We start from the raw sequence: 19,726 nt of genomic DNA on the forward strand, positions 1-19,726 counted from the left end.
GCAGTTGGTCGAGAAAAGCGAAGGTAAAAGTTCGAGATCTGATCCGTCACACAGTCGTCATTTGCCACAAAGTCAAAGGAGCGCACTTTCCACTGCACACTGAAAATCTATTCTCGAAACGATTCCCTAAGCCATGTCTCCGCAATATCCTTTCTTTCTGGAGTTTTACACCCCGTTGCCTTTGTTTTACTTTTTCTGATGTCTAAATGGTTCAAATGGCTTTGAGCACTATGGGACTTAACAACTGAGGTCATCAGTCCCCCAGAACTTAGAACTACTTAAACCTAACTAACCTAAGGACATCACACACATCCATGCCCGAGGCAGGATTCGAACCTGCGACCGTAGCGATCGCATTGTTCAAGACTGAAGCGCCTAGAACCCCCCGGACACTCTCGCCGGCTTCTGATGTCTATCTTATAATCTCTTTTGTGGACACTATTCATTTCGTTATCTGCTCTCGCAAGTCCTTTGTGCCACTGACAGAATTACAAAGCCATTGGCGAACCTTTAGTCTTTTATTTCTTCTCCCTGACCTTTAAATCACATTGAAAAATTATCCGTAGTTTTCTTCACAACCTGCTCAAATTGCAGGTTGAATAACATCGAGATAGGCTGGAACGTCCTCTTTGAAAAATTATGAAAATGACTGTGCTGTTAAACCTCTCACGTTATTTGATTTGCAATCATCTGAGCAAAACTGAACGTACTCAGACATTTCTCTCTTTCTTATTCTGACCATCACTAAACTGACACACAATATTATAGCGCAACGCAATCTGACTTTCAAGAATCCCTTTAAAAGAATGGCCGTGACTAACAATAACCTATACCTTTTTATGAATCACTTACTTCACAAAAATCTTCGTTACTCTAACTACTGCAATACAGCGGGCGCCAATACTGCCAGCTAAATAAAAGATTGTAACTACTGAAGGCACTAACTAGTGATAGGCATAGCTAGCAAATGAAAGATTTTGGTAGAGAATAAACAATGTATTTACCTTAATAGTGTTAAAAAGTCATAATATATGTATATCAGTTCATGACATCCAGTCTTACAAATTTCTTTTTTCTGACGGACACACGTTCAAATCGTCCGCTCTCAAAACTCTGGCATCTCTCTCCCCACATCCATCACTGCTGGCGGCTCACGTCCAACTGCACCACGCTACGCGCTGTTCACATCCAACTGCCCAACACTACAATAGCGAATATTCCAACAACGCCAACCAGCCACAGACTGCACACAGCACAGTCAGTGATTCTCATACAGAGCGCTACGTGGCGTTACCAACATAAAAACCTAAACCACCTACTTACAAGGTTACAATATTGCCCCACTCCTTTCTTTACTACGATTTCGATTTCATGTCCTTTGCTCTTGTAACTGCAATCCGGTTTCTGCAAAAGTTGTCTGTAACAATTAACCCTACCACCTCCAAAATTTCGGCTAGTGTTTTCCAGTCAACATTGTCAAAACTTTCTCGAAATCTATAAATATATCTTTCCGGAAAAATTCCTACGAGAGCATGTGCACTGTCTTGAAGAAAGTCTTTTTTATGTTTTCGCTGTCCAGGACTCTTCTCAAGTGTGTTTTTTTTCATCCAGTTGGGAAGCAAGAGTTGCACAATATTCGCCACTGTTTTTCTTATGCCTTTCAGGGCAGTCAGTAAGAAGAATACATCGCGCTCTCCGGAAGTGCTGACCGTAAACTTTCCAAAACACTAAATCGACTTTATCTCTATAGTGCATGGCTTTGTTATTTGTTTTCTGGTGTGTAGTGTTGTTTCTGTATCACGCACAGTAAAAAATTAGCACAAGAAACCAGTCGGATGTTTCTCAGAACGTTTCAGGTATTGCTGGGAGATCCGCTTTCACTTTTGCATTATATCAGAATTAAAACAAAAACCAGGCAACTGACTTTTCCGTAGTTAATTCTTCATGTGACATGTAATGTATACCTTCTTTTTTATGGTAGTGGAGCAATTTAATCACCGATTCTCTAATATTTTATAGCTATTTTCTCTAATGTTTCGGGTCTAGTGGCAATTCTGACATTTTCTAAAGATGGATCATGTTGAAGAGAAGTGCTGTCAGTCCAGAATGCAGACCCCCGTACCTTGACCGCTTTGAGAGGAGGTTCAGACGTCTTATAAACCTAAACAACTATGGACGAACTGGCGTTAAAACTTCTATAACCAATAGATCTGCGACATAACGACAAAGCAGTTTTCTCTTTGAACTGTTGCGTATCGACTGTATTCGGTCAAAAAATACGCCAGAGTGGAAGTAAGCTGGAACAGAGCCAGCCGCAGGCGGGTGGGAGTCCTAACGCGTGCAGCCCGCTGGGCGCGGTGTAGCAACAGCCGACGCTGCAGTACGCTAGCGGAAGGACGGAAGCCTTTCCTCACTTGCCACCAAGGGAGTGTTTAGAGGACGTGCTTTGAGCCCCAAAAGTACGTAGTCTTGAGCGTGTAAGTACTCAGCCATTCGTATACTAAATGATTCTCGTCTCAATATCACCTTCCAATGATTGCATGTATAACATTTTACTGGAACTGATGTCGTACATGGCTCTCTGTGACCCTCGAATTACACTGTGCACATCAGACAGGCACTGGCAATCGAGACTTCCACTATCTCTAAAACTAGACAAATCGACCGGTTCTCTACTTGCAATAAAATCTGTCGCGCACAGCTGGCTGCTCTTCACACTCGGTCTTCTTTTGCTTTGAAACACATAACACTCTCCCCCGCCTGTGGCTGGCTCTGTTTCAACTCACTTCTCCTCTGGCGTATTTTCTGACGGAATACGGTCGATACGCTACAGAGCGAAACAACCTCAACAAGATGACTTTAAACGTCTCTTCCTGAACCTACAGTTCAATGTGGATTCCGAAAACGGAGAAATTACGCTGTTCACACAAACACTGGCAGAAGTTATAAGTGACAGGTAAAAATTCCAAGATTGGCCAAGTATCAAAACCGAGGCCTTTGAATTTATGGTGTGGCACTTTGAATGGTAAAAGAAGGGACCCGCAAATTTAGACCAATGTCCCTAACATCGGCTTGGAACGGAATTCTTGAACATATTCTAAGTTCGAACGTAATAAATTTCGCTGACACAAAGAAGCTTATGTCAGTAAATCCGCGAGGCTTCAAAAAAGCTCGTGTGGAACTCAGCTTACCCTTTTCTCTCTTGATATCCTGCGAACCATGGATCAACGGAAACTCGGAGAGTCCATATTCCTGAATTTCCAAATAGCGTTTCACACTACGCTGCAGACAGTTACGAAAGGTTCGGCCGGCCGCTGGGACCGAGGAGTTCTAGGCGCTTCACTCCGGAACCGAGCCGCTGCTACGGTCGCAGGTTCGAATCCTGCCTCGAGCATGGACGTGTGTGATGTCCTTAGGTTAGTTAGGTTTAAGTAGTTCCAAGTCTGGGGGACTGATGACCTCAGATGTTAAGTCCCATAGTGCTCAGAGCCATTTGAATCATTTTTAAGCAAAGGGTCGAGCGATATGAAATGGTATGGGTACATAAAATCAGTAGTGGGCAAGGAGAATGGTAGACGTAGGTTTATTGTGATGATTCTAGAAAAGTGTAGCTCATCTATAAAGGAGGCTACATAGAGAACACTTGTGTGATCCATTCTTGAGTACTGATGTAGTGTTTGGGATGTTCACCAGGCAGGAAAAAAGGAAAACATCGAATAATTCAGGGGTGGGCTGTTAGATCTGTTAGCATTAGATTTGATCTACACACGAGTATTGCTTAGATGCTCCGTGAAGTAAAATGGGAATACTTTGACGGAAGAAGATTTTTTTTTCGCGTAACACTACTGAGAAAATTTGGAAAAACGTAGTTTACAGCTGGCTGGACAGCGATTCTTCTGCCGTCAACCTATACTTCGCGTTAAGGACCGCGAGGACAAGATAAAAGAAATTAGGGCTCGCACGGAGGTATATAGACAGTTGTTTTTCGTTCGCTCCATTATCGAGTGGAACAGGAGAAGTAATGGCTAAAAGTGGTACAAAGTACCACCCACCACGCACCAGACCGTTGCTTGCGGAGTATTTATGTAGATGTAGGAGCGTTGTTGTTGTTGTAGTTTTCAGTTGAGAGACTGGTTTGATGCAGCTCTCCATGCTACTCTATTATGTGCAAGGGTTTTCATCTCCCAGTACTTACTGCAACCTACATCCTTCTGAATCTATTTAGAGTACTCATCTCTTGGTCTCCCTCTACGATTTTTACCTTCCACGCTGCCCACCAATACTAAATTGGTGAGCCCTTGATGCCTCAGTATATGTCCTACCAAGCGATCCCTTCTTCTAGTCAAGTTGTGCCACAAATTTCTCTTCTCACCAGTTCTATTCAATACCTTCTCATTAGTTATGTGATCTACCCACCCAATCTTCAGCATTCTTCTGTAGCACCACATTTCGAAAGCATCTATTCTCTTCTTGTCTAAACTATTTATCATCCACGTTTCACTTCCATACATGGCTACACTCTATACAAATTCTTTCAGAAATGAATTCCTGACTCTTAAATCTGTGCTCGATGTTAACAAATTGCTCTTCTTCAGAAACGCTTTCTTTCCCATTGCCAGTCTACTTTTTATATCCTCTCGACTTCGACCATCATCATTTATTTTGCTCCCCAAATAGCATACCTCATTTACTAATTTAAGCGTCTCATTTCCTAATCTAATACCCTCAGCATCACCGGATTTAATTCGACTACATTCCATAATCCTCGTTTTGCTATTGTTGATGATCATCTTATATCCTCCTTTCAAGGCACTGTCCATTCCTTTCAGCTATTCTTCCAGGACCTTTGCTGTCTCTGAAAGAATTAAAATGTCTTCAGTGAACCTCAAAGTTTTTATTTCTTCTCCATGGATTTTAATTCCTACTCCGAATTTTTCTCTTGTTCCTTTACTGCTTGCTCAATATACAGATTGAATAACATCGGGGATAGGCTACAACCCATTCTCACTCCCTTCCCAAGCACTGCTTGCCTTTGACGCTCCTCGACTCTTATAACAGGTATCTGTTTTCTGTACGAATTGTAAATAGCCTATGGCTCCCTGTATTTTAATCCTGCCACCTTCAGAATTTGAAAGAGAGTATTCCAGTCAATACTGTCAAAAGTTTTCTCTAAGTCTGCAAATGCTAGAAACATAGGTTTGCTTTTCCTTAAACTATCTTCTAAGATAAATCGTAGTGTCAGTATTGCCTAACGTGTTCCAGCTGATCTTCCCCGAGGTCGCCTTCTACCAGTTTTTCCATTCGTCTGTAAAGAATTTGTGTTAGTATTTTGCAGCTGTGACTTATTAAAACTGATATTTCGGTAATTTTCACGTCTGTCAACGCCTACTTTCTTTGGGATTGGAATTATTATACTCCACTTGAAGTACGAGGGTATTTCGCCTGCCTCATACATCTTGCTCACCAGACGGTAGAGTTTTGTCAGGGCTGGCTTTCCCAAGGCTATCAATAGTTCTAATGGAATGTTGTCTACTCCTGGGGCCTTTTTCGACTTAGGTCTTTCAGTATTCTGTCAAACTCTTCACGCAGTATCATATCTCGAATTTCATCTTCATCTACATCCTCTTCCATTTCCATAATACTGTCCTCAAGAACATCACCCTTGTGTAGACCATCTATATAGTCCTTCCACATTTCTGCTTTCCCTTCTTTGCTTAGAACTGGGTTTACATCTGAGCTCTTGATATTCGTGCAAGTGGTTCTCTTTTCTCCAAAGGTCTCTTTAATTTTCCTGTTGGCCCTATCTATCTTACTCCTAGTGATATACGCCTCTACATCCTTACATTTGTCCTCTAGCCATGCCAGCTTAGCAATTTGCACTTCCTGTCGACCTCATTTTTGAGACGTTTGTATTCCTTTTTGCCTGCTTCATTTACTGCATTTTTGTATTTTCTCCTTTCATTAACTTAATTCAGCATCTCTTCTGTTACCCAGGGATTTCTATTAGCCCTCGTCTTTTTACCTACTTGATTCTCTGCTGCCTTCAGTATTTCATCTCTCAAAGCTACCCGAATTCTTCGTCTACTGTATTTCTTTCCCCCGTTGTTGTCAATCGTTCCCTGATGCTCACTCTGAAACTCTCTACAACCTCTGGTTCTGTCAGTTTACCCAGATCCCATATCCCTAAATTCCCACCTTTTTTCAGTTTCTTCAGTTTTAGGTGTAGATGTTTTATACTGTCGCTATGTATCGTTGATTAACTGCAACACCTCTTCAGTCTTGGCTCGACCAGTCCACCAGATCGTTAAACTCTCCAGATGCTTCCAAATTTCACGTATTTTCCCGCTATGTTTTGCAGCTACGAAGAGCTGTGATGCAAATGTAACGTTTGTTGAGTGTTTCAATTATTTGGAATTTTGTGTTTCTTGTTGTCAACAGTTGTTCCTTTTTATAAGAAGTCCTCTTACCTTCAGTCTTTACTGTTAGGTCTTTCTAGCATCGTCATTTGCATCCATTTTTCATGCGAAGTAGCAATATTCATCATAGACTCTTTGTTGAATCTTGTACCATAGGAATTACGGGAGAAAATGTTGTTTGGTGGCTGTTATACACACAGCCGCACACATGTATTAACAGGATTCTTATTTACATAAACAGGAAACTACTTAAATTTAAAAGTCCATATGTCGTGCTGCAAGCTCTTTACTAATGGTTCCTCCACAGCTCTGGATCAGAGGGTCCCGGGTTCGATTCCCGTCCAGATATGGGATTTTCTCAGCCCGGGGAATGGGGCTTTGTAATTTCGTCATCATTCCATCATCATTCGTGACAGTGGCTCGATTGGACTGTGAATAAAAATTGGACTGTGTTAAAATTGGGACTCTGTGTGGGCAGTGATGACCGCGCAGTTAAGCGCCCCACAAACCAAACGTCATTATCACTAATAGTCGACGTTAGCCTCACTGCTGGTGGAGTACAAGTCCCGCTAAGCGATGAATGACAGATGCAAAACTAGGATAGTGACTGAGAGTGACTGAAACTGAGACTGAGACTGGCTTAGGGCCCTCTGGTCAGCGACGGCGATCAAAAAATTTGCGGTCGAGAGGGCGCTGGCGGAGCGTTGCTTGCGAGTCTTGTCTTTGGCCTCTCTCCTGAGAGGCGTGCTTGATCCAGCTCCTACTATCGATCTTCCAGTGTGCTGGCGACAGCTTACGTCAGCACGCTCTTATGCAAGATGATTATTTAGCTACCCACAATGTCAACACTAGCTGGCACACAAGTCCTGTTTAACTATAGATGCAGTTCATTTCATGTCATTACAACAATTAAAAAAATCCAAACAAAACAGAAAATAAGCTACTGTGAACGTCATCCCAGCCAAGTACTTCTCGCCTTGCTCACGTACTTGTAGGTGCTGCGCGAGCAGTTCTTCCATCGGCTGTATCATGCAGGAATCTCCGTGAAGCAGAAGTAGCGAGTCCCGTAACGGCGGTAACCGCTGCGGTAAGAAGCGCAGGTGTATCTGGTGTGGCACGTCCGGCCACTGACTGCAGGTAGCAGCCGGCACGGCTAACACGGGCAGCGGCATGTCGGCAGCTGGGAGGCACGCACTTCCCCTTGTAGCGCAGCACGGGGCACGGGGACGCGACGGCCGGGCGGCTGCTGCAGTCTGCAGGCGCGAGAGCCGCTCCGGGTGGAATGTGTGTGTGCTGTGCCGCAGCTGTGGCGGCGGCGGGGCGGAAGCTCTAAAGAGACAAGACTCGGCTGCTGCTGAACCGTTTCCTACATGGGAACTCACGCTCAGGCGGCTTGTAACAACTGAAAAGGTTTTTCCTGTAAGGCAGGTGCACCTTCTCTACCACACGTCTTTATAACTTGCGAAGTTTAGCGAATCCAGTGACTACAGAACCAAAAGACATAGGAGAAACAATATCGTGGAACATACAATAATGATCAGTAGATTCTCAAGAGTCGTAAGTGAGGTATTATTTGGGAAAAGCTAAATACACTCCTGGAAATTGAAATAAGAACACCGTGAATTCATTGTCCCAGGAAGGGGAAACTTTATTGACACATTCCTGGGGTCAGATACATCACATGATCACACTGACAGAACCACAGGCACATAGACACAGGCAACAGAGCATGCACAATGTCGGCACTAGTACAGTGTATATCCACCTTTGGCAGCAATGCAGGCTGCTATTCTCCCATGGAGACGATCGTAGAGATGCTGGATGTCGTCCTGTGGAACGGCTTGCCATGCCATTTCCACCTGGCGCCTCATTTGGACCAGCGTTCGTGCTGGACGTGCAGACCGCGTGAGACGACGCTTCATCCAGTCCCAAACATGCTCAATGGGGGACAGATCCGGAGATCTTGCTGGCCAGGGTAGTTGACTTACACCTTCTAGAGCACGTTGGGTGGCACGGGATACATGCGGACGTGCATTGTCCTGTTGGAACAGCAAGTTCCCTTGCCGGTCTAGGAATGGTAGAACGATGGGTTCGATGACGGTTTGGATGTACCGTGCACTATTCAGTGTCCCCTCGACGATCACCAGTGGTGTACGGCCAGTGTAGGAGATCGCTCCCCACACCATGACGCCGGGTGTTGGCCCTGTGTGCCTCGGTCGTATGCAGTCCTTATTGTGGCGCTCACCTGCACCGCGCCAAACACGCATACGACCATCATTGGCACCAAGGCAGAAGCGACTCTCATCGCTGAAGACGACACGTCTCCATTCGTCCCTCCATTCACGCCTGTCGCGACACCACTGGAGGCGGGCTGCACGATGTTGGGGCGTGAGCGGAAGACGGCCTAACGGTGTGCGGGACCGTAGCCCAGCTTCATGGAGACGGTTGGGAATGGTCCTCGCCAATACCCCAGGAGCAACAGTGACCCTAATTTGCTGGGAAGTGGCGGTGCGGTCCCCTACGGCACTGCGTAGGATCCTACGGTCTTGGCGTGCATCCGTGCGTCGCTGCGGTCCGGTCCCAGGTCGACGGGCACGTGCACCTTCCGCCGACCACTGGCGACAACATCGATGTACTGTGGAGACCTCACGCCCCACGTGTTGAGCAATTCGGCGGTACGTCCACCCGGCCCCCCGCATGCCCACTATACCCTCGCTCAAAGTCCGTCAACTGCACATACGGTTCACGTCCACGCTGTCGCGGCATGCTACCAGTGTTAAAGACTGCGATGGAGCTCCGTATGCCACGGCAAACTGGCTGACACTGACGGCGGCGGTGCACAAATGCTGCGCAGCTAGCGCCATTCGACGGCCAACACTGCGGTTCCTGGTGTGTCCGCTGTGCCGTGCGTGTGATCATTGCTTGTACAGCCCTCTCGCAGTGTCCGGAGCAAGTATGGTGGGTCTGACACACCGGTGTCAATGTGTTCTTTTTTCCATTTCCAGGAGTGTAATTTGCGAAGTTTAGCGAATCCAGTGACTGCAGAACCAAAAGACATAGGAGAAACAATATCGTGGAACATACAATAATGATCAGTAGATTCTCAAGAGTCGTAAGTGAGGTATTATTTGGCAAAAGCTAAATATATTCTTGAAACAATATGCAGTGCCTGAAAAAAAAAGTGAAGCACCCAGAAAACATGAACAGATGTCATAGTAACTATGTACACGTACACATCATCGCCGGGTATGTTAAACATCTGCATCAATATATTACTCTATTTCGCTTAGATAAAAAATCTACCCACCAAACGGCTGCAGAATACACAGATAAAATACCGTTGTAATTGGCAAGCTTTCGGAGCCAGTGGTTCCTTCTTCAGGAACAAGGGTTGAAGGGGAAGGAAGAGGGGTGAAGGAAAAGAACTGGAGAGGTCTAGGAAAAGGGGTCATTCCGGGAAAGTCACCCAGAACTGCGTGTCAGGGGAGACTTGCCGTACGGGATGAAAAGGATAGACTGATGGTTCGGGACTGCATCGGACGAGACAGGGTAACATGCAGACAGAGATTACTGCTTTAACAACATACATGAATTAATAAGAGTGAAAAGAACCAAGGACATGTTGTAATGCTAGTCGCCTGCATCTCGTGGACGTGCGGTAGCGTTCTCGCTTCCCACGCCCGGGTTCCCGGGTTTGATTCCCGGCGGGGTTAGGGATTTTATTTGCCTCGTGATGGCTGGGTGTTGTGTGCTGTCCTTAGGTTAGTTAGGTTTAAGTAGTTCTAAGTTCTAGGGGACTGATGAGCATAGATGTTAAGTCCCATAGTGCTCAGAGCCATTTGAAGCATTTTTTTGTAATGCTAGTCCCCACCTGCAGTGTTCTGACAGTTCTGCGGAGTTCTTGTTTTTGTTGTTTTATATGATTACTCTGCCATTCACAATTAAGGGCCTGGAAGGAAGTGCATCGAGCAATCTTCAAGCCAGTTCTCTACCGTTCTATTCTCGAACGATGCGCTGCAACAAATATTTCTTTAATCTTTCTGTGCGAGTGAAGCCCTGAGTGAAAATTTTTACCGATACCGGGATTCGAACTTTGGTCTCTTACTTAATAGTCCACCTGGGCACAGCGGTTTGCCCTGGCACACCTCCCTTCTCGGCCCAAATTCTCGCTGTCGTCCCATTATTTGAATTACCGAGTGAGAATTTGGATCGAGGTGCTACAGTCACAGGTTCGAATCCTGCCTCGGGCATAGATGTGTGTGATCGCCTTAGGTTAGTTAGGTTTAAGTAGTTCTAAGTCTAGGGGATTGATGACCTCAGATGTTAAGTCCCATAGTGCTCACAACCATTTGAACCATTTTTTTTTTTGATCGAGGAGGAAGGCATGACACGACCATCTGTGCTGTTCCAAGGTGGCTTAGTGGCTAACGCACCTGCCTAGTAAGCAGGAGACTACGGTTCGATTCTCGGCCTTGGAACAGGCTACAGTCTGTACACATAAAATAATATTTATAAGAGACGAGTAAAGTCTCTGGAATTGTCTCATTTCATTTGCGTAAGTACCTACACCTCAGTTTCAAGCTGGATCCGTCATTTACGTTGGATGCTGAGATGCTATTGCACAACATGGAGAGCCTCGGAAGTTCTGTTTATGTCTAAGGCGGGAAAGTAAACTGGGCCGTCAGTGAGAACTGTCATAGAGATTAAGAAACTTCCTGGCAGATCAAAACTGTGTGCCCGACCGAGACTCGAACTCGGGACCTTTGCCTTTCGCGGGCAAGTGCTCTACCATCTGAGCTACCGAAGCTCTCGCAGGAGAGCTTCTGTAAAGTTTGGAAGGTAGGAGACGAGGTACTGGCAGAAGTAAAGCTGTGAGGACCGGGCGTGAGTCGTGCTCCGATAGCTCAGATGGTAGAGCACTTGCCCGCGAAAGGCAAAGGTCCCGAGTTCGAGTCTCGGTCGGGCACACAGTTTTGATCTGCCAGGAAGTTTCATATCAGCGCACACTCCGCTGCAGAGTGAAAATCTCATTCTGTCATAGAGATAGTATGACTCTGCCAGAACTGTGGCTTAGTTACACCATATTTCAAGTACGTGCGCCGATGCTATGCTGATTCTGTGTATATTTTGTGACGATGTCACTATGGTATTTACTACCGTAGGTCATGTTATAAGTCAGATCTGAACTGATAGTCTAAGGACCAAAAGTTTCGTGATCATTGGCGGAAATTAAAGAAATTCACTACACAGACTGCTGCCTCTCCCGTCTCATTGCTACAGAAGCTGGTGTCCATGCAGCACTGAGGTAAAACCCTTTTCTCGCTTGATAAGATTCGCCAAAGCTTGTATTTCGTCTGCCTCCTTAATAATGCCGTCGCAGAGGCCATTCACGTCTTTCCGAAATCGAAAATGCACTTTTCCTTTCAGCTGTGGCCGGCTAGTACAGTTTATTTACATTTCACCCTTAGCTAAAATAAGCATATTCTGGTGTGGAGTTTCAGTTACTACAATTTCCCACATGGACAAATGATATTAGTAGCTCTTTCCCGGATTACTGACTCAGTGCAAACGATAAGATAACGACGTGACATGTAATTGCATCACTGACGCGTTTGTAGTACTTGCTTGAAGTGTACTGAGGCAAAACATTCCTCTAAATCGAAAGACTTGGTGTGCTCCCACCACATTTCTTCGTCTTCTGATGTTTCAAATGGCTCTGAGCACTATGGGACTTAATTTCCGAGGTCATGAGTCCCCTAGAACGTAGAACTACTTAAACCTAACTAACCTAAGGAGATCACACACATCCATGCCCGAGGCAGGATTCGGTTCCTGACTGTAGCGCCTATAACCGCTCAGCCACTCCGGCCGGCTCGTCTTCTGAAAACTAAGAGTGAGGTAACAGCGGGTGGGGACTCGATTACTCTCACAGGGGACGGAGAGCGCTACTGTGGGTACCGGGAAATGAAGCCACGATCGAGAGCAGAGGCAGAACGCAGAAGAGCGGAGCAGCCGTTGTGCGGCCAAAATTGCAGCCACTTTGCGTCGCTTCACGAAGCATATTGCCCGGCATTCTCGAGGTAATGCTTGCCGTGTGAGAGTTCTTCTGGGACCGCAGGTAGCACTTCGTTAACTTTATGGCGGGCACAGGAGGCCTTACAGCGCACAAAGTGAACAGCGGGAAAAAGAAAATCCATAAGAAGAGTTTAGGTTTCCGCGATACGACTGGGAGATGACCGTTTTCCTCGTGTACCAGTACACGTGTGTGGTGTCTGCGGCACATAAAACTGATTTAGCAGGACATGAAATACCGGGTGTCCGACCAGAAACGAAATAGCTAATATGAGGCACCTATGTAGAGAGGGTGGGAGAACCAGCGGTTATTGACCTCGCTATACAATACCATTTGGGTGGTGACAGAATGTGTAATGGAGTTCAGTGGCTCGGGTAGTATAATAAATGTTATCGAGAAGTTAATTATTTCAAGTTTCTGCTACCAGTCACTTTTTATTTTATGATTAATCTAACATAATGCAAAGCGTTTCGAACATGTTTTGTTCATCTTCAAGCGTTTGTACATACATACATACATCGAGACATGTTACTTAAAAATAAACAGTCTTAAACTAGATTAATCTAGAACACTTTGTTTTTTACTGTAGCTGAACTTGAAATAAATAATTTTCCCACACAGTCGCGGTTCACAAACATAGCCATTATGGCTGAAAATAATTATCGAGAAGAGGTGGATTGTACAATTCACTGGAAGGTGTCTATGTTCTAACGATGCAGATGGGAGGTTTACAACAGTGAAAGTGTGATTTTTGATTAAGACTTGGCTGCTGCATTGAAATAGTATTTTATTGCAATGGAAAATTCTGAACAAACACTCCTGTTATAAAAAGATAAAGTCCCGTTATTATAATAGTTTCTGGGAATTTATGATTTTCGGTAGGATATGTAGACTACATAGTGTGCATATTTTTGAAAACACTTCTTAATTTTTCTGATATGTGTGCATCGTTTTGAGATGGTTTACTTAACAATACATTCGATTTATTCTATCATGCTATTTTACTTAAAGTTCGCGACTATGTTGTCAGCGCGATCAAGGGAACCTATATATATAAATAAAAAAAATCTTTATTTTGTCATATATACAACATAGGAAGACAATCAAAATGTGATTTTAAAGTAAGAACACGACAAAAGCCTGTAAAATTAAACGTGAATAGCCACGCGGGGTAGCCGTGCGGTCTAAGGCGTCTTGCCACGGTTAGCGCTGCCCCTCTCGTCGGAGGTTCGAGTCGTCCCTCGGGCATGGGTGTGTGTATGTTGTCCTTAGCGCAAGTTAGTTTAAGTTAGTGTAAGTAGTGCGTAAGCCTATTGACCGATGACCTCAGCAGTTTGGTCCCATAGTCCTTCCCACAAAATTCCGAAAAAAGTTTTGAACGTCAGTATTTTAATTGTTTAATGAGTTGACTTTCTTTGTCTTTACGTCAAAATTGATGAGTTGCAAGTCTGTGAAAAGTAGTGCTAAACCAGGAGAGCTCGCGACGTGTAAAAATTCTTATACGGAGCTCGTGAAGAGATGAACGTAAAGTCCTTCTAGTACAAAATTTTTGTGTACAAGATGTACAGCAAAGTGTGAAATGTAATAAATGGAAGAGTTAGGCTGCTAGACGTTTGAGTTCCAGCACTGGAATGATAACCTGATTCCATGGCTTTTTCGATGTTTCACTTGCGTTCCTGGGACCCAGAAGAGGAAATTTCAACATGAGCTATAATACTGCAGCTAAAATAATCAGGTAAATACATAACTACAATTTTTTTGTGCTAGCTCTTTGTAAATAAATGTGCAAACATGTGTTTAGCAAATATGCGATTGGAAAGTTGGCATTAGGAAATGGATAAATCGTGAATCAGTACACAAATTTAAAATTTCATCTGTACAAAATGCATTTAACGGTTTGCAACTCCAGCGGTATCGAGCCATTCTTAGAGTCTGGGGGCGATAATATCAGTGTAGCAGATATGTTCCGCTATCGACCGGCCCCGAATCGTAATGCGTGGATGGAAAGCAGGGGTACCACTTCATGGAAACCATGAAACAACAATCAAAGACAGGAACTTCTTGACGGATTCAGTGGTAATTTCACAAAGAGCAAAGACGTTCTATTAAGTCTCTCCCACTCCCGAAAAGCATCATAATCAGTGGGAAAATGCACTAGTAAGTGTACTGATCTGAAAGAGGACTACATCAAAACTTTAGCATGTTTTCCAGATAAAAATATGTTACATGTTACGCCGAGAAATTTTATCCTCGCCCAGTAGCACAGTTTTTTAATGACTACGTGGAAGAAAACATGGAAGTAACTTGACAATTGCCGCCTAAATTAAAAAAGAAATTTAAGATTAGATGAATGTAGACATGACAGGATCTGAAAATAAAAAGAGAACTTTGGAGTAGAACTGATGCATAATTTTGTTTTACAAGCATATTTAACGGGAACTTTTCTTGTATCTTCTAGCTTCTTGGAACCAGTACACTAGCTATATGCAACGCAAAGCGCACCATATATCCCCGTTTTCATGCTTCTTGTTGCACGATGGCTGAGAAATGTCCGTAGATAAACATCAGTGAACAAACACCGACGATTACGCTGAAATATGGCAGCTGACACGGGTATCTGTCACGTCAATCGGTTACGTAAGCCTAACGGTATAAAATGCCTTAAAGACGACAAACGCCGCTAAGAGGTACTCAAACGACAACCAGCATTCGTCTGGAGACTGGAATGAAGGTGGCGCCATGTCACGGCCTGCGCAACGCTACTACTGGCAAGAGACACCGACCGGTACTTTCTGTCGCACTCAGTGAGAATTAAACAAAAACAAAGGCGTCGTATTGATGGTCTTTCACAAATAAGCATCGTAGTACCTCCTCATCCAGTAGGCTCTAAATGAGGTTACTTGAAAAAATTTCGTACAGTGTCTCTGGTAACATGGTACACCTGGAGTAAATTATATGTAAGTGGCAGACAATGAACATTTAGCACACGTATTGTCCTAATGTTTCAGGACTATACCTTCATTGGATGTGGTCTTAATAGTATAATTAGCAGATAAAGGCATTGACGCTGTGTTTGTTTATTAGCCTTCTAGGGCCCGCTGGTCTAGGGTAAAAGCGGTCACGGGGTCGAATTCCGGTCAGACCACGGAAATTTTCCGTCTGCCTTGAATCTAGCCTCCACCTGTCAACGACCTGAGAAGTCGCCGGTAACGACACGTGGTTCCGATTCTACGTTAAGTTAAGGACCGCTTTTCTTGGTTGGACAAATCTGGTACCTTGGAGACACGCAAGTTGTTGAAGTGGCGTCCACTCGAAAGACATCCATCCGCCATGGAGCCATACACACTTATCAGTTTTTATTAGTGTCCAGTATAAAACAAAAACATATACCAGATCCACTTCAGTATGGCTGCCGTAACTGTTGCCACCACACTATTACCCAGAAGCGAATACATACAGCGTTTATCTAAAGATGTCAAAACAAACCACCACCGGTTGCTCCAATCACTTCGCCAGAACAACCGAAAATAGCCGGAAACTGCTCATCTTCAGTTGCAGGCAGCTTTTTCTTTTATTGTCGTTTGCGAGTCAATGCCAACCAAGCACCTTCCTCTTTTCCAGAATTTTTTTCTGGCTGTTGCGGGTCTGCATCTTAAATCCTCTGTGCTTGAGCCAACATCATTTATTTTGCTGCTCGAATAACAAACCTCATCTACTACCTTTAGCGTCTCATTTCCTAAAATAATTACCTCAGCGTCACCTGATTTACTTTACTACAACCCCTTATATTTTTTTTACTTTTGTTGGCGTTCATCTTATAATGTGTTTTCAGAATACTGATCAATCCACTCTAGTACTCTTCCAAGTCCTTTGCCGTACCGGTATGTGTTTGAATTACAGTGTCATCGGCAAAATTCAAGCCTCTCGCATTTTCCCCTGAAATTTATTTTCCTTTCCAAGTTTCTCTTTTTTGTTTCCTTCCCAAATTGCCCAATGTATAGATAGAATAACATATCAGATAGGCTACAACCCTGTCTCACTCCCTTCCCATCTATGGCAACCGTTCATGTCTTTTACTTTTATAACTGTAGTTTGATTTCTGTATAAGTTGCACCTTTAAAATTTCAAAGAATGTAGACCAATCCACAATGTAAAACGCTTCCTCCAAATCTACGTATGCCATAATCATAGATCTGCCTTTCTTCAACCTATCTCCTAGACTTAAGTCTTATGGTAGGTACTGACTCGCGTGTTCCTACATTGCTCCGGAACCCAAACTGATCTTGCGCGCGGTATGTTCTTTTGCAAGTAATTCGTGTTAAAATTTCCCAAAATCATATACTAAACTAATGGTTTGGTAGTATTCACACCTGTCAGCGCCTCACCTCTTTGGAATTAGAATTACTAAATTCCTTCCGAAGGCTTTTTTTCACCTGTCTCATACATTTTGCGCTCTAGTGGAATAGTGTTGTCACAGCTGGGTCTTCCAAGAATCTCAATATTTCTGAGGGAATATCATCTACTGCAGGGACTTTTCTTAGGAAGCGTCACAGTATCATACCTCCCATCTCATTTACATCTACTTCCTGTTCTCTTTTTACAGTACTGTCATGAAGTTTGTTTCCCTTCTGTACACCTCTAAGTATTCATTCCACCTTTCAGCTGTCCCTTCTGTGCATAGTACTGATTTTTCTTCTGAGCTCTTTGTCTTTATACAGTTGGCATTCTTTCGTCCTAAAGTCTCTACAGTTTTCCTATAGATGGCATCTATATTTTTTCTAGGTTTACATGCTTCTACTGCCTTGAATTTATCCTCTAGCTATTAGTGTTAAGTCGGTTTCTGCTTTCCGTTAATCTCATTTCTTAAACGTCTGAATTCCCTTTTGCTGCTTCATTTGCTGCATTTTTACATATTCTCCTTTCATAAATTATATTCAATATCTACTTTATTATCCAGGATTTTCTATTAGGCTTTGTCTTTAAACCTATAAGATCATCTGCTGCTTCCTTATTTTGCATGTCAAAGCTACCCATTCGCCTTCAATAGTATCCCTTTCCTATGTTACAATCCCGCGTTGCCTAATGTTTCCTCTTAAACTCTCTATAGAATTTAGTTCCTTCCATTTATACTGGTCCCATCTCCTTAATTTGCTACGTTTTTTCAAGTCCTTCCGTTTCAATTTGCATTCATAACCAATAAATTGTGGTCAGAATCCACATCTGCCTCTTCCACACATGATCATGAATTTCATTCCAAGTGTTAACGATGATTAGATAATGCTCTATGCAGCATTCTACCAGGTGGCTTCGTCTTTAATTCCATTCCCTCACTCCTACTATTTTTCATTCCCTTACTATTCCTGCATCGAACTCCAATCAACAATTAAAATTATTTTGTTTCTCCCTTAACTCTCTGAACAATCTCATCATATACTCATTCAATCTCTTTGCGATCTGCAGAACTAGCTGACAGATAAACTTGTGCTACTGTAGTCGACGTTGGTTTCTTGTCTGTATTAGCTACAATAATGCGCTCACTATGCCTTTCATAGTATATTACCAGCATTCAGGTTTTCTTATTCATTATTAGAGCCAGTTCTTTGTTACCCCAATTTTATTTTGTATTTGTAAGCTTGTACTCACTTGGCGAGGAGTCCTGTTCTTCCTGCCACCGCACTTACTTAGTTCCCACTACATCTAACGTCACCCTACCCATTTCCCTTTTTATCTTTTCTAACCTGCCTAACCGATTTTCGGATCTAAAATTTGTTTTTCCTTACGACGAAATACGCCTGTGTAGGTCCCATCTGGAGTTCCGAATGGGAGACTATTTTACCTCCAGAAGATTTTACCAAAGAGGATGCCTTCATCATCAAACCGTACTGTAGAGTAGCATGCCCCCCGGAAAAATAACGGCTGCAGTTACCCATTGCGTTCAGCCTTTCGTAGTACCAGCACAGCAAAGCCATGTTGGCTTATTTTACAAAGCAAGATGTATCTTCTATACCAAGAGTCCTCAAAGTGCTGGGCGCGCCTCCCTGGGGGCGGATGGTGGCGAGGGGGGTGGGGGGGGTGCTTTTATTGAAATAGTACATATCTATATTTCATATAATTTAAGAAAAAGACTTGCAGTGAACATACACTATGTGATCAAAAGTTTCCAGACACTGGCTGAAAATTACTTACAAGCTCGTGGTGCCTTACATTGGTAATGCTGGAATTCAGTATGGTGTTGGCCCACCCTTACCCTTGATGACAGATTCCACTCTCACAGACATACGTTCAGTCAGGTGCTGGAAGGTTTCTTGGGAAATGGCAGCGCATTCTTCACGGATTGCTGCACCGAGGAGGGACAGTGGGAAGCATGAAGGTGCTTAAAACATCAATGCAGGCCTGTGTTCTGATAGTGGAACGCAAAATGACAAGGGGTGCAAGCCCCTCCATGGAAAACATAACCACACAATAACACCACCGCCTCAGAATTTTACTGTTGGCACTACACACGCTGGCAGATGACGTTCACCGGGCATTCGCCATACCCACACCCCGTCATCGGATTTGAACTGTTCAGTGGTCCAACGTTTACGCTCCTTACACCAAGTGAGGCGTCGTTGGCATATACTGGCGTGATGTGTGGCTCATGAGCTGCCGGTCGACAATGAAATCCAAGTTTTGTTACCTCCCGTCCAACTGTCATAGTACTTTTTTTTGCAGTGAATCCTGTGCGATGGTCTGGATAGATGTCTGACTATTACACATTACGACCTTCTTCAACTGTCGGTGGTCTCTGTCAGCCACCAGACGAGGTGGGCCTGCACGCTTTTGGGCTGTACGTGTCCATTCACGTTTCCACTTCACTATCACATCGGAAACAGTGGACCTATGGATGTTTAGGAGTGTTAAAATTTCGCGTACAGACATATGACACAAGTAAGACCCAATCACCTGACCAAGTTCGAAGTCCATGAGTTTCGCTGAGCGCCCCATTCTGGTCTCTCACGATGTCTAACGACTACTGAGGTCGCTGATATGGAGTACCTCGCAGTAGGTTGCAGCACAATGCACCTAATATGAAAAAGTATGTTTTTGTGGGTGTCCGGATACTTTTCACCACATAGTGTATGTTGCTTGATTCAGATTCTCATTTCCATGCACCAAGGAGGCTACTCCACCCTTAATTTGCTGTCTTACTTTACAGGAATTAACCAGTAGGTTCCGTCAGCAGGAATGCTGAGAA

This window comes from Schistocerca cancellata, chromosome 6 (genome assembly GCF_023864275.1).
Source record: "Schistocerca cancellata isolate TAMUIC-IGC-003103 chromosome 6, iqSchCanc2.1, whole genome shotgun sequence".
Lineage (NCBI taxonomy): Eukaryota > Metazoa > Arthropoda > Insecta > Orthoptera > Acrididae > Schistocerca > Schistocerca cancellata.